This window comes from Melopsittacus undulatus, chromosome 7 (assembly GCF_012275295.1).
Source record: "Melopsittacus undulatus isolate bMelUnd1 chromosome 7, bMelUnd1.mat.Z, whole genome shotgun sequence".
Lineage (NCBI taxonomy): Eukaryota > Metazoa > Chordata > Aves > Psittaciformes > Psittaculidae > Melopsittacus > Melopsittacus undulatus.
The window spans coordinates 47,302,429-47,317,741 of record NC_047533.1 but is presented as its reverse complement, the minus strand read 5'-3'; positions in this window follow the sequence as shown (position 1 = coordinate 47,317,741).

Sequence of the window (15,313 nt, the reverse complement as noted above, 5' to 3'; positions counted from 1 at the left end):
GCAACACAGAAACAATGATTCTCTCCTTACAGGATCTCTAAACAGCTGTATCTAAAAAACCCACCATCTAGCCAGTGTCTGTGCCTAGACTTTCAGCAGAAGGTCCATTGGCTGGGGTGTGCAGAGATGTACACTGGTTCTTGAGCTTTGTGGCAATCTACGTTTACATGTACAGAGCAGTTTCTGCACAGACTATGTGTGACAGCAAGCATTTGAGCTCATTAGGACTAGAATCACGCCAACTGGGTCCCATTTGAAGTATCAGATCTTAAGTTTTTCTTAGCTTTCTGCTTAGACTGACACTCTCTGGAGTCAAAATAAATGACCATTCTGCCAGCAAAGCCTCCAGCACTTGTCTGCTGCAGAATATGAGTCTCTCAGCTGCTTCTTGGGAGCTGTTACAACAGACAATCCTTCTGCTGGAGTGTCCTCCTGGCATTTCCCTTAGCCCAATTCGTAATCAATAGTTTCAAGTAAGGAAATACAACTTTTGGCATTGCCCTGAGGAATTTCAGTAAAATGGAAGAGAAAGATCCATGTGTTCATAGAACATAAAATCACTTCTGAAGTTAAGGTCTCAGTTGCACAGTGAAATGTGTTGGGAGTTTCTATCCAGAGTTAAAGGGAGAGAGAGTAGGTGAACTTTGAATTCCTGACTGTTGCAAGCACCACAAAAATGATGGCCATGAATCAGTCAGCAGCAGCAGAAAACCAACTTGGGGTATTCTAATGACAACTAATATTATTGTGGCTTTATTATTTTTATAGTTACACTGACTGAATGTGATGTACTGTACAAAGCAAAGCTAGTATTAGGCTTCCAGGTGTGCCGTGGCATTCAAGACATAGCATCAGAAGTTTGCATGTGAAGAAGTCTTACAGTGATACTAAAGCAATGTTACCCACCCGATCGAGTCCCTTAGGAATTTAATGTTTTGCTGTTTTACATCTCCTGGTTTCCATGCCAAGTACAATAAAATGAACACTGTCTTAACTGTTCTGGGTCTCTGTTTGTAGGCTGACATGGGGAAAGAAAGGACTTTCAAGTGTGGCCATTCTAGCTAAATCTATGAATGTAACACCGAGTGGCTACAAAGGGCTTTCTGAATTCAGGCCTGAGACCTGGCACCCTGCAAAGCTTGGTGTGGTAGAAGCCATCATGTGCTGTCCCTGCCAGAGAAGATACCCATCTGCTTCCTTCTGTGTAAGTGCTGTTGCCTTTTCAGAGCTGTTTGTGAGCACAGGTTTTTCTGTGGGGCATATTCTACCCTTTCACATTAATGCACTGAGCCTTTCAGCAGCCCGTTTCCACACAGCAACACATTATTCATCCAGCTCAGCATCCCAGGAGCCAAGGTGGAAAGGGCAGCGTTTTAATCCTGAGGTGCCACTGCTGTAGCAAATTGTCATCACTATCCACCAGCATGCCTTCACACCATTCAGAAAGCTGAGAGCATCAGCATCAGAGTAACCTGAACCATTTTGCTACCCCAAAAGAAATAAAGCTTTGTCTTATAGTGCAAAAAAGCATAAGATAACAGACTATGGCAGTGAAGTACTTTGAAACAGCAGCGTTACAGGTATGGTATTCCGTGTGCCTGGCTACATCTAGAGGGCATAAGGACCCCATCTTGGTGAACCCTTTTCTACAGCAAGGGGAGAGGAGTGGAACAAACACTGAGATAATGTGGTTGCATGGTGCCTCTGCTACCAGACACATGCTGCCTGGCTCCATCTTCCCAAAACTAGTTGTTTCCTTTGCTGTGAATGTACTTGTGATTGGCTACTAGGGTTTGGGCTATTTCAACTAACTGCACAGTGCTTTGGGCAATCACACAGCGTATTTTGTTAATGAGCTTTACTGGATTCCTGGTCATATCATTCAAGTTTGTGCATGCCAGTGACCGCCAAAGAGTAGTCCCAGACCTAAACTGCCATGAGCAGGGTGTTTCCTTACAGTAGCTATGTTCGTTCAGCTGTGTGCCACAGTCGGCAAGTTCTCCTAGTAGGCAGGAAAACTGGGGTGTCCCTTTCCAACTTCAGCCCTGTAGTCTTGCTATAGTAGGGAATAAGCCTAGAGAGCTCCCACATCACTGACCCAGCAGAAAAAAGACCAGTGCAAAAAGCATTCTATCATCCTATCAAACCAGTGCACATTTTCAAATCTGTCACAGATTTTATATCATATAACATAGCAGTTTCAGGGATATAGTGCCTTCATATATAAAGAATAAGTCTGGCTTCTTCATGCATTAGCTGATTTACTAAGGATGCGAGCTTTCCAACCAACAGCACAATATCCTGGGCATCTGCTTTGCTTCTTTAACCATCTAAAGAAACAACCATGCCTTTAGGGATTCAAATGCCATGTAAACCACTCTGTAGATGGTGGCAATACTGTGAGTGGAAAACTTAAGATTCCTTGCCAAATTTCAAATTACTCCTTTGAGAACCATCAATGGCTGATTCTGCTAGCCAATGTTTTATAAAATAGGCACTTTAATCTGCAACTGAGTATTTAGATCAATGTGGCCTCATTTGTGAGAAGTGGAGGGTACTCTTATCTCCTCTTGAGAGACTTGTGGATGCTTCTTATCTCCACAAAGAAAGACATTCTTCCTGAGACCTATGCCCAGTGTGAGAGTAGGTAATTCATTGTAGGCAGCTCCGAGAAGTAATGACAGTCTGCATGCTTGGACCAACAGAAAGCTATCAGGGAAAATTAGGAAATGGTAACTATATGGTATGCCCCGTTGTTGTTGGTATTTCAGCAGTGAGGGTACCACTGCCTGCATCGTGGAGCACCCTACTCCCTAAAACATTGTTCTTTGTACGTACAAGAGTCATATTAAGTGGGATCAGCAGCTCAGGAGAGTGAGTGCCATCCTGCAAAGGAATTTGCCTTTGCTGTGCCATCTTAGCAATGAATTAACTTTGTTTAAAAAAAGAGAAAATGTTTTCTAATAGCGTGCTGTGGACTGCGGCACAAGGAAGGGATTTGGGTCATTCATGCTGAGGTTCTGCCTTAATTCCATAATTCTGTTTATTTTCTTTCCTAATTAGAACCCTGCTCATGGCAGTGCTTTCTCCTCTAAATCCATTTATATAATACCAGAAAGACATAAGCGAGCTGAGCAGTTAAGGATGTGCTCCTCACGAGCTGGTGGAAAATACCCTGGTAGCTAGAGCACGACTGCTCATCACCTGCCTTTTTCTTGGTGCCTGGTGGAAAATGGCTGGTGGGTAGGAATGGCTGCTGGGTTCTGCACACTCCCAATATCCATGCTGAGCTGTGGACTGCTGAGCTGCATCACTTTGGGCTTGGGAAGGAGAAGAGATGAGGTCTGCCCAGGAACCAGCAGAGGTGAGGCCATCCTCGAAGCTGCTGTTCCCATAATTTGGGAGCACCTCATGTTTCTTCCCTCACAATTGTGTCTCTTCCTTTTTTAAGGACAGTTACTGAGCTATTAATTAATAAAACAAATTGCTTAGGTTTATTAAATCTTAAGCTAAGGGAAAAGCCTTTGGGGAGATACTGGCTTTATGCATTGGGTTATTCACCCTTGCAAAATGCCTGGGCTTCCATTAAGTTTTGGATTTGAGTGCCGGCTCTGTAGGCAGAGGCTGGTGGACAGGCTTTCCTGTTTTTTCCTTGCTCTAGCAGAGAAGGAATTGGAAAAAAATAGGGTTGGCACTTGCTCAGACCATATCCAAATATCTCCCTGCACCTGATGTGGCCCTATCTTTATATATACCAGGTATTTAAAGGAGAAATGCCAGCTAAGAAAGCTGAGAGCCATATGGCCATATGCAGTTAAGGAAGAAGCTGTAATGAGATGAGTCCTACAAACTATCTGAGACAAATACAAATGGGGTATATGCTCTAATCTTCATTAATGATGTGAAATGTTTTTATTACAGGTTTATCTCCTTGCTTTTACTAACATGGCTCTGCATGCTTATAAATTCCTCTGCTGGGAAAGTTTTCCTGATACTAACCCTAACTTCCCTGTGTCACAGCTTGTGCTACAGCAGGCTCTACTTCCTTTGTCCACCTGTATTAAGCAGTGCTTTCTCTCCTCCCAGACTCAACCAACTTCTCCTGATGCTGAAGGACTTTTTGGAATTCCATAATGATATTAATAACAAAATGCTGTATAGCAAGCAGTTGGTTGCTCACTCTTACCTGCTTTTCACTTTTTGGGTGTTGCTAGCAACTGTTCTGCGTTTCTTAACATGAGTTCCTATGCCTTGGGGATATATCCTGAGATATCAAATTGAGTGTGAAAAACACAGCTAGTACATGACTTCTGCTCTCTGGAGTGGGCATAGGTGAATAGCTTCTTCCCTATCTGCCACTCATCTCTCACATCTCTCTCTGCCCTTGAAAAGCCAAAGCTAGGATCTCTGGCCTGTTTCCTAATGGCAGCACAGGTAGAGCCACATTTCTCCACTGGATATTTTTCTGAGATGGCACACTTCCTGCAGGCAGTAACCAGTTCATAATGTCCACTCCTTTGCTTGCAGAGAGAAAATCTGTCCCATTTTCTTTGTGCATTTTCTTTCTAGCCTGGCTCACATATAGGCCAGAATAGCTACTGCAAATTAATTGACAGCACATTAGAGAGTCCGCAAAATTGAGGGCAGTCCCTAAACAGTCCTAATCTCTGCTGAAACAGAAGCTGGAGCTTTTGTATAACCTGCCCCTGACAAAAAGAGAGCTATATGGTGTAGCTTACAGGGATTTTTTTATAGCTACACTTGTGGGGTTGTGACCAGCTTCAGCATAGTTGGTCCTTTCCATCTCCAGTGCAGGCTAAAAAACAAAAAGCAAAAGACTGCATTGAAGCCTCCCTCTACTGGGGCACACATCTCTCTTCTATTCATCCAGCACATGTAGTGGCACAGTGTACAGACTGCTCTTTCCTGACAATCTGCTTTCAGCACACTATTTTCTACTGTTGCAAGGCATCCAATACCAGATCCAGAAGAGCTTTCATGTTTCTTAGTTTAGCAAATTTCGATTGAATAAATTATTTGGGTCTTTCAGTGCTGTAGCTTATTTCTTTAGAAGGTCATATGCCTAATCTAAACTGAAAAACCCAACTACATGTTCAGATGCTGGGGGGGGGGGGGGGGAAAGAGATTTGGTTTCAGTGACCCTGTTCAAGAACATATCATGTGCAACAAACAATGTGATTGGGAAGATCGCCACAGCACAGAGCTTGCTTTGATAGCAAAAAGAAAAGAGGAAGAGATAGGCTGATTTAAATGCTCCTTTTCCTGGGGTGCTCCACACCTTTCTAGGTCAAAGAGTTATATTTTGCAAAGTTAAAACAGTTCAGTTTGGCTTTCAAAAATCAGGTGGTTGACATGTTTTCCAAAGTGCTGCATCGTGGATGAAAATGAGCAATAGCTCATTAAAAGTAAAATACCCATTTGGATGAAAAGCCTCTCAGCAGCTTTCCTGTAAAACTTGTTCCTAACCAGTGGTCTTGGCAGATTGAGCTTTGCCATGGAGGACAGTGAGAATGGAGGCTCCCATGTTGACATCTTTTCAAGCATCAGGTGTATTGGTGGTGTGCATTAAGCTCAGGAGGCAGTAGAGGCTTTGTCAGGTGGGCAGTAGTGCTCATCATTACTTAAGCTCAGTGAGCAGGACTTGGGAGGTGAGAATTTAAAGATGGTTGATAAAGGTGTAGTGAGTTGTAATAGAGACATGGGTGTAAGAGTGGACAAGGGTCCTTCTCAGGAGAGATGGGAAAGTCTCTGGCAATAGTTTGGGAAGACTGTTCATCCTGAAGGACAGCTGAGGATTTCAGGGGAGCTGCAGGTAAGGTGTAACATTGAACTCTTGTCTGTGTGGTGATTTTATTCAAGGTTGGTTCAAAGGTTTGTGAAACTTGTATTTTGCAAGTGGAGAGGATGGAAGGCCCAGGTTGAGAGGAGGGGCTCTGAGGTGGGGCACAGCACTACATGGAGTGCATAGTGTTATTAATGTATAGCAAGGAAAAGGTGTAGCTTCTGGGAAAGTCTTTGGTTTTCTGTGCAGAAATAAAGCAGTTTGAGATGCTTTGCAAACAAAGAGTAAGAGGAGGTAGAGTTAGATACAAAGAAAAGAAAGATAGGTGAGCTAAAAATTACACTAGCCAGGGCACCTCCCGGAATGCAAAGTGGCATGACTGTCTGGACTTACCAGAGAGGCAAGCAAAGCTCTCTGAGGTCAGGATTTCCCTTAGAGATTTTATTGTTTCTCTCTTTTCTTCTTGCTAAGAGACAAATAACTGCAAGAAGATATATGAAGCTCCTGGTAGATTGCTCACGTTAAGTTTATATTGGGTTTAATGGGAGAAAAATGTGTTGACTGGTTTTTGATAGCTAGAAAGGGCAGATGTAGTTTGATTGGGTAATTTTCCAAAGTACTAGAGAAATATGACCTGAAAGCTTTTACATATATGAAGAGGTGTTGTCAACAGGCTCTTTTTTTAGCATTAAGGCTTCAATAGAAGAATGAAAATGTGCTCTGGTAATCTGAATGTTCTTGGCAAGTTGTATGGGATTGCCACCTAGTTTGAGACCTCTTTTAAATAGAGCTAAATTATTGAGTCCTTTCTCTGGTAGTTCTCATCCTAGCTCTGCCTGCCTTGTTTACGGAGGACCAAAAATTGCCTGCAGGTATACACAGCACACATTGATTTTAATGCCACACTAACACACTGCACACAAACACTGTAATGGTTCTTGGAAGCAGCATTAACCATGCTGTCACACAGATATTTAACTCTTTCTCAACTTGTGCCTTTGCAGCCTCCATGTCTTGGGAGGTGTGGGGGGGCAAGTGGATGGATATGAGGTTTAGCTCTCCAAGCTGCAAAGCTTAGCTTGAAATTGTGCCTCTAGCATAATCCATGCAGCTGTATGCCATAGACCTGCAGGTATCTCTAAAGCCTTTCTTGCACTGCACATTAATATCTGACTGAAGTATCAAGCCAGAAAAGCCAGAAAAGACTGTTGGCAATAATTGTGTGCAGAATTTTGTCCTCCTCTGCTGTTAGATATGGCATAGCATGGAAAAGCTGGGAAGAGTGAAGTTTGCTTTGTTTTGGTTGTTTTCCCTGTAAGAGCAAAAGGGTAAGCTCCTAAGCGAAGTAAATAAAATCTTTCTCCATTCCTAACTTCTAATGAGCTGTCAAGCTTGATAGGAACCAAGAGGAAGCAACCAATCTTGGAAAAACTCTTGCACTGCAAAGCTAATTGTCCCCTCTGGAAAGTGTCTATACAGCTATGCAGCACATGATGACCAAATTTACATCCTCCTTGATAAGCTGCTTCAGCAAACTACAGACTAAACTGTCTGATCCCAGGGGAATCGAAAGCCTCACATAAAGTAGAGCTTGCATACTACAAACAGTAAAACATGGCACAAACCACGACACCTGGTAAATGTGCCTTTTGGCAAAGGAAATGCCTTCACCCTTCTGAATGCCAGCAACCATGGGTCAGGGCTGGCACACTTGAAGTCTGCGCTCTTCCCAAGATGACCTTTCTGGAGAATTTTGCAAATGGATGGCTCTGTGTCAAGGAAACCGCTGAAACTCAAAGACAGCATCTATCAAGCATGACTTTGTAGGTCATGGTGATGTAGTACTCGCATACAGCCTCTTGCTCGCATACAGCCTCTTGCTCACAAGAGCAATGAATATGCAGTAAAGAGGGCAAATATTGGGGCACAGTGTAGCTGTTGCATGTGTTGCTCTAGTAAGACCCCTTCCTCACTAGCGTTCTCTTTGCCTACTGAACCAACAAGGGAATGGTTAGTCTCAGGACTGTGTCATTTATATAAATTGCAAACAAAATGGCCAACCTGGCAATTGTGAAGGCAGGTTTGAGTCTTACGTGCTTAGACACCACTTCTACTATAGACTATCTCAAAGCCATCAGGCAATAAGGAATGTTGGGCACTGCTGTGTAGGTAAGTTTTTGGCTGGTGATCTAGACACCCTAGTACTTGTCTTCTAAGCCTTGGCCTTAATGTCTGGAAGAGAAAGGCTCCTGAATCTTCTAATCATTGGCCATATTTAGAGAGTATTTCCTTCCATGTCACTTGAACAAATGCCTGCCCCCTCTGTTGCCTCCAGACTAAGAGAACATTTTTCTCTAGATATGCCAATAGCAGTCAAGCCAGAAAATGCTGCAGTCACGCTGCAGGACATTTTACAGATTCTGTACTGAACATTTTAACCCTATTGACTTCAACATGCAAAGTATTCAAGTATGATTTTGGCTGGGTTTGTTTTGGGTATTGATTGTTTTGGGGGCTTGTTTTCATTTGTTTTTTTAGCCATTCTGCTATTGATCAGCTCATGGCCAGGACGGCCATATAGAGTCCATAGAGAGACAATGCTGGCTGGCATTGAATAGTGTCAGTACCAGAGTCTAGGAAATGTTGTCCAACTAAATCGCTTGAGAGTGTTTTAGGCAAGACCAGTAAGCTCCAGTTCAGTCAGCTGGATGCAGACATCAGTTAACATATTTCTCTAGCATATACTGGACAATCTGTTCAGGTGATGAGGAGGGTCCCTTCTGGTGATAACACCTGCACATCTACTCTTCACTGGGGTTTTCTAAATCTCAAAGGACATAACCTTGCAGAAAATGGTTCATTCCAGAAGGTGAGCTCACTCGCCTCCCACAGACCTCTATAGGGAGAAAAGGCCTCCAGGCTGGGTCCCCAGTAAGTGGAGGCATACAGCCTTTGCATTCCTTTGTTAAGCAGCCAAAATGAGCAGGGAACCTGTGCTAATTAAATGCATTAAATAATGCTGCTTCCTGGAAGAATTTGTAAATCAAAGCTTGTCTGTTGATCTGCTCAAGCATCAGCACCTTCCAGCCAAATGGGCAGTAGCATCACTAACAGAACTGTGACACCCCTCAGTGCTGCCTATGGCAGCTCACTGTCTCTGATGTTATGTAGGGACACTTTACAGCATGCCCTCTGCAGAAGGGTCAATAAGGCATCTGCACCATTTCCTCCAGGCTGCTCTCAAGCAGTACATGGTTTGGTTACTCTTCAATGCCATCTCCACAGTCCTGTGATTTGTATTTGCAGCCTTATCTGGATCACTAGGAAAGGAGGTAGCCAAGGCTTTTCCTGAGAGAAGGCAAGGTTGCAGGAAGCCCACTGGAGCCAATATCCTGCCCAGGCCAGGTGGGATGTTACGCTAATGCTGTCTTCTTCCTAGGATCACATGCTGGGGTTGTAGATAATGGATTTGCTCTTTGCTTAATCCCACATCTACTGTACCTTTTTAGGAAGACTCCACTCTGAAAGTCTTATCATCTCCTTCTGTCACTGATTCCAAGACTTGATCAGATTAGAGAAATTCCTGAACTGTGGGAACTCCATGAGGATCTCTGGCACCAAAGCACAGAAGCATTGCTCAGCTGAGAGATTTTTACCTGGAAACAAAATGAACTGTTTTAATTTCCTTGTGAAAGCCAGGGGGAATCTGCATTTACCTATTCCCCAGCATCCTCTTTGCCTTTTAGTTCAGCCAGCCCCTGGACTGCAATCACCAGCACTTCAGGCATTGCAATTGACTCAGATGACTGCCCTGGAATGTAATGAGGCTGCAGCATATCAAGAATAATAATGCACATCACGCTCCTTAGCTGCACTGTGTTGCTCTTATATATGAGGACAGGGACTCTGGTTTATGTAGCTTGTTCTAAAGAGACATATTGGGTCTGACTGATGCCAAACTTGAAAACAAAAAATACCCATAGCTGTTAAACGTACATGGAAAAATTACCTCTTTCTTCCTGTTCTAATCAATAGGCTGTCCACAAATGCATCTGCAGCTTCTCATGTTGGTGTTCAGTTGATTAAAGATCTGTGTCTGAAGCAACCCCCAAGGGCCATATTATCAGCTGGAGTTAATGAACATAGTGCTATCGACTGCAACAAAGCCATCAGTCACTTTATAGTGGATGATGAATTGACTTTAGTTCTGAATAACTCCATACCCTAGTGCACCTAAGACCCGAGTTTGACTTGCACAGCCACTGTCCTGTACATGCTGAGACTGAGCTTTGCATGTTCTGGGAGAGACATACTACACTGCTACACTTTGAGACTTATTTTAACTGAGCCCTTGCTAGAAAATTGGTGTTCAAAGTCCATAGAGCCCATTTTATTGACCAGTCTTCCACCTCCCAACCCTCAGTTGTTTTGCTTCATTGTTCTGTTTCATTAGAGTCCTTGTGAACTGGGTCTGTAGACCCAGAAGGGTAGGGAAACCTCAGCTCCAAGCTGTACAGTGCCTGGTATAAAGGAGCTCTGCCTTCTGAATGCCCTTGTTCTCTTACCTGAACATGGAGTCACTTGTGAGAAGCTGACAGAGCTGTTAGTGATACTCAGAGGGGCATTTGGTCCCTCTGCTGAAGTGCCCTTAGTTTGTTATTCACTTGTCATAGTGCTTCTGTTTAGGAGTGACTGGGGGGTTGGTTGGTTGCTGTAGCTATTTCCACATCTGGATGTGATCCTTACAATCACAGCTGGCAGGGCTAGACCCTGGCCACTGAGCTCCCTCTGATCCCTGAAGCTTCCTGTTGGTTTGCTTCCTCTTCATATGCAGAGCCTGAAAGCATTATTGTGGCCACATGGCTGTTCCATGCAGTTGTTTCCCCTCTACACTGGGAAAGGCTGCAGTCCTACCTGCAGGCCTGACTGCAGTTTTGTGCCAGTTAACATGTGCTCTCCTTTCTGTAAGTCTGGCCCAACACAGTGGTTTCTACCAGGAACCCTCAGGAAACATCTTGTAGCTACCATATGCTGCGTTACTAACAGCACTAAACATGAAGTTCAGGGTCTTGCTCATCACCATCAAATGATCTTTTAATCCCTTTCCCATGGATGTATTAACATAGTTTTTCTGCTGGCAGTGCTCTCCTGTGGGTGAGCACATTGCATCTCCAGCGGTGCTGAGAGAGCAGCTCCTTCACCAGGTGTCATTAGGGGGTTTATGCACACTGCTGTAGTGAAAGTCAGTGGTGATGGGCATTTGGCATCCCAGATTTTGTGGGTCTGTTCAAGCAGAGATTGTTTGGGAGCAGAAACCATCTGCAAATTCAAGCTTCTCTGTGAAGATGTTCCTGAGAGATAATGGTGATCACTAGCATTACAACTATTTGACATAACTTGATACAGCTGGACTGATAAAAAACAGCCCAGTTGTGGAGATGGAGCTGGCATAACTTGTGTAGTTACCTGAAAGAGATGGGGAAGTAGTGGAAATATTCAGTTTTCACTAGTGTGGGTTTTGTCTCTGTGAATGCAGCACAACTGAGAGATGCTAAATCTCCCCTCTTGTCTCCTGGGTACTTCTTACAACTTGAGTGATAAAGAACAGCAAGATCTAATGGCATCCATAAGCCCTGAGGGGACAAGATCTCAAGATCTAAGTGTTTAAGCAGTCAGTGGGTTTACACATGTGGAAGCAAGAGGTAGTAAAGAGCTTAACATCAGACAAAGTCATCCTTATTAAAATGGCAAGTGTTTCTTCCTTGGTTCTTTCAGTATCTCATATTTTCAGTCTATAATTTCTAAATTATAGACTGATTTCTAAAACCTTTTTGTCTTAGTGAGGCTCCTCAGCTTGTTGCAGAGGAAGTGGCTGTGTTCTGTGATGGTATGTGAAGAGTACGTCTCATGGCTGAGTTATGTTGCCACTATGCAGCAAATATTACTTTATCAATGTCCTTTTTTTGTAGTTTGCCTTTATGAGAAGGAAAAAGTGCACTGCTGCCTCAGCTCTAAGCAGTACCTTCAATACACCTGAAATCTACTGGATAACTGCTCCTTATGCTATACAAGGAAACATGTAGAAATAATTAGATGAATGAACATATGTTTATTTAAGGCGTTAATACTATTTCTTTAACATTCTCAGATATATCCAGATTCAGGGGAAAATTACAAGAACAGCTAGAAATTCAGTGAGTTTCGACAGGTTTTTTCTTCTTTTTCAGTTTGTCCTTTAAAAAAACAACTGAAAACTGCCTGTTTAGTGTTATTACTGTTGGACTTTAAGCGTAAGTTATGAGGGACTCTTTTGCACCACACCATGCAGTGAATTAATGAAGTTATCCCAGTGCTTTGGTACCTAGTCAGATTCTCATTTGCTGATTTTTTCTAAAGAGTAAGTGTCTTGCAGTAAAACTGAACTATTAAAGTAGTAATTTTAGGGAGGGCTGAAGTAACAGCAAGCCCATCATTTTCACCAGGCACAATTTCACTATATTTGAAACTGAGGGCTCAGACAACTGCGTTTAGATTAATTTGTAATACAGTTCTTTCTGGTAGATTGGGCCTGGAAAGACCAGAAATGGGTAAAAGAGAGGTGACTCAGAATGCCTGTTTGGTATTTATACCCTTCAAATCAATGCAAAATCCTTGTCTTTTTGAAGTCACTGGCAAGACAGCCACTGATAACGGCTTTTTTTTCCCCTCTTGGTAAGCACGTTGTCTTTCCCTCAGAAATAAGTCTGCGTCAAAATAAGGCCCAGCTAAAAACCAGGATACTTTGTAAGTGGTTTCCTGCAGGGACAGTTTTGAGGTGTCTGTCCTGTTGTGTCTGCAGGATGAACCAGTGGGGAGCGACACCTGGTTAACACATCCCTACAGCAGTGGGCTACCCTGCAGGAAGCCTTTGGCACAAGTTCAGAACAGCTCTTGGGGTCCAGAAGAAAAAGTCATTAGTGAGGTCCTTGAGGGCCTGTCAGACAGCTCCATGTCCAGTACAGAGCTTAGAGTGGGATGACAGCCCTGGGCGATAATTAAGCTGTTATTTTGATGGCTGAGTGTCTTGCAAAGTGCTCATCTTTAGATGTGTCATGCACACAACCCCTCTTGCTGCTGGGACACACTGCTGACCTGGGAAGGCTATCTACTCTGTTGTTTTTCACTGCAGTACCCAGAACAGCATCTGTCTGGTCCTTGGTGAATCTTCCCTCTTAGTGTAAATTTCCCAAAACATGCTTATAAGCCATTAGGTATAAAGATGCTACTTCTCCTGTATTGTTTCTGACAAACTGAATTAGTATCCCTTGCTAAAACATGCATGGCTAAGCTAACTGGGACCAACATTTATGGATTAGCCTAACTGCAGCTTTGCCCCCCATGCCTACACAGGCAGACATGTCTGTATGCATCAATTGTTTCAATGGGAAGAGCATCCTTCAGATTACACAGGCCTCCTTCCTGTTTGGACAAACCTTCCACAGAGCAGTGAAAGAAGCTGTGTCTAGAGGATATAAATAGACAACCTTTCTGAATGAAAACATGTCTGTCATCTTTGAAACAACAGCAGTGAGACACAGCCGAGGGATATGTGTGACAGATGCCCTGAAATAGATACCACAGGAGCCATCTATCAGCACTGCCTGTCCACTGTTGTATCTGCAGTGTCTTTGAAACTAGACAAAATATTTTACACTGATAGAGGAACCCTGAGCAAAATTAAAATTCTCTTGTGATTTGAATCAGGTATATTTTTGTTACAAGTAGAGCTCAGACCTCATCTCCTGATCACCAAATCTGATTCTTCACTCCTTCCTGACAGCTTAGATTGGTTTTCTATTGACAGGGTTTTCTTAAATCTTCTTGTAAGTTTCCCAGCAATGCTAGTTTTAATATTTCTGCTTTTGAGAAGGTATGCCATAAACCTTCAGCACTCATTGTAATAGGATATATGTACACTTCGATAAATACTAATATGCAGCTCTTTTCCACAGAAAATTTCCTTGCTTTCTCTCCTGTGATTCCAGACAGCTTAATCAGTTTAACACTGCATTATTCCTCTGAATAATGGGGGAGGGGCAGCAAATCTCCTAGGGCTGCATAAAGTTGACAGATCTGGAGAACTTGGCCTTTGATTCACAAACGGGCAATACTTCTAAAACCAATGGGCTTCACAGCATTTTGGTGCTCATATGATTCAGCCTTGGCAAGCGAAACCATCAGTATGTCAGGGGCTTCACTAGCATTTCCTGCAAGTTTAAAATGTGTTTGCTGCTTTTGTGGCAAAAGAGGAACCTCAACACACAACTGGACTTTCAGTTCAGAAAGTTTTCAATCAACTAACCATTTATGTAACCCATACTCATCAGCTTGTCTATGAAGTTGTTATGGGAAACAGTTGAAAACATACTGAAGTCTACTGAAATAAACAACACCCAGTGCTTTCCTCTCATTTACCAAACCTATCATTTCATCATTATCAGGTTGGTCAGGCATGCTTGCCGCTTAATAAATCCATACTGACTACCCCCTCATCTTCTCCTTTATGTGTTTAGAAATCGTTTTCAGGTTTATGTCTGCTTCATCCTTCCAAGGGGTCTAAGTGAGGGAGACCAGCTTGCACTTCCCCAGATCCCCTCTCTTACCGCTCTTGAAGGCAGAAGTGACACTTCCTTTTCCCCCATGCTTAGAAACCTCCCCCAAGGACCAGGACCTTCCAAAGACCAGTAAGAGTGGCCCCACAGTGCTACCTGCTAGCTCCCTCAGCACTTGTGTGTGCCTCCCACCATAGTCCATCGACTTAATGTAAGTCAAATTTGTTTAAATGTTCCCTAACCTGAATCTCCTCCACCAAAGGTAAGTCCTCCTTTTTCCAGAGTTTCCCTGCTGCTCCAGGGGGATTTGAATCACCTAAAGACAGTCTTACCATTCAAGACGAGACAAGGATGACTTTGCATACCTTAGCCTCTTTGTGTCCTTTGTCATCGGGTCCCCTTGCTAAAAGATGTTCCCAAGTGAGATCCCTCCTGTAGGCTTATTTTTAAGAAAGCTTGTAGAGTAACCCCATTAATATCACTCTAGCAATTTGTATTGTCCGTACAGTCATTGTGGTCAATGGCTCAATATCCAGCTGGAGACCAGTAATGAGTGGTGTCCCTCAAGGATAGGTGCTGGGACCGGTCTTGTTCAACATCTTAGTTGGTGACATGGACAGTGGAATTGAGTGCACCCTCAGCAAGCTTGCTGATGACAAAAAGCTGTGCAGTTCAGTTGACACACTGGAGAGAAGGAATGCCATCCAGAGGGACCTCGACATGCTTGTGAGGTAGTCTGATGCCAACCTTATGAAGTTTAACGATGCTAAGTGTAAGGTCCTGCACCTGGGTCAGAGCAATCCCAGGCACAGCTACAGGTTGGGCAGAGAAGAGATTCAGAGCAGCCCTGCAGAGAAGGACTTGGGGGTGTTGGTGAATGAGAAAGTGAACATGAACCAGCTTCAGTGTGCGCTTGCAG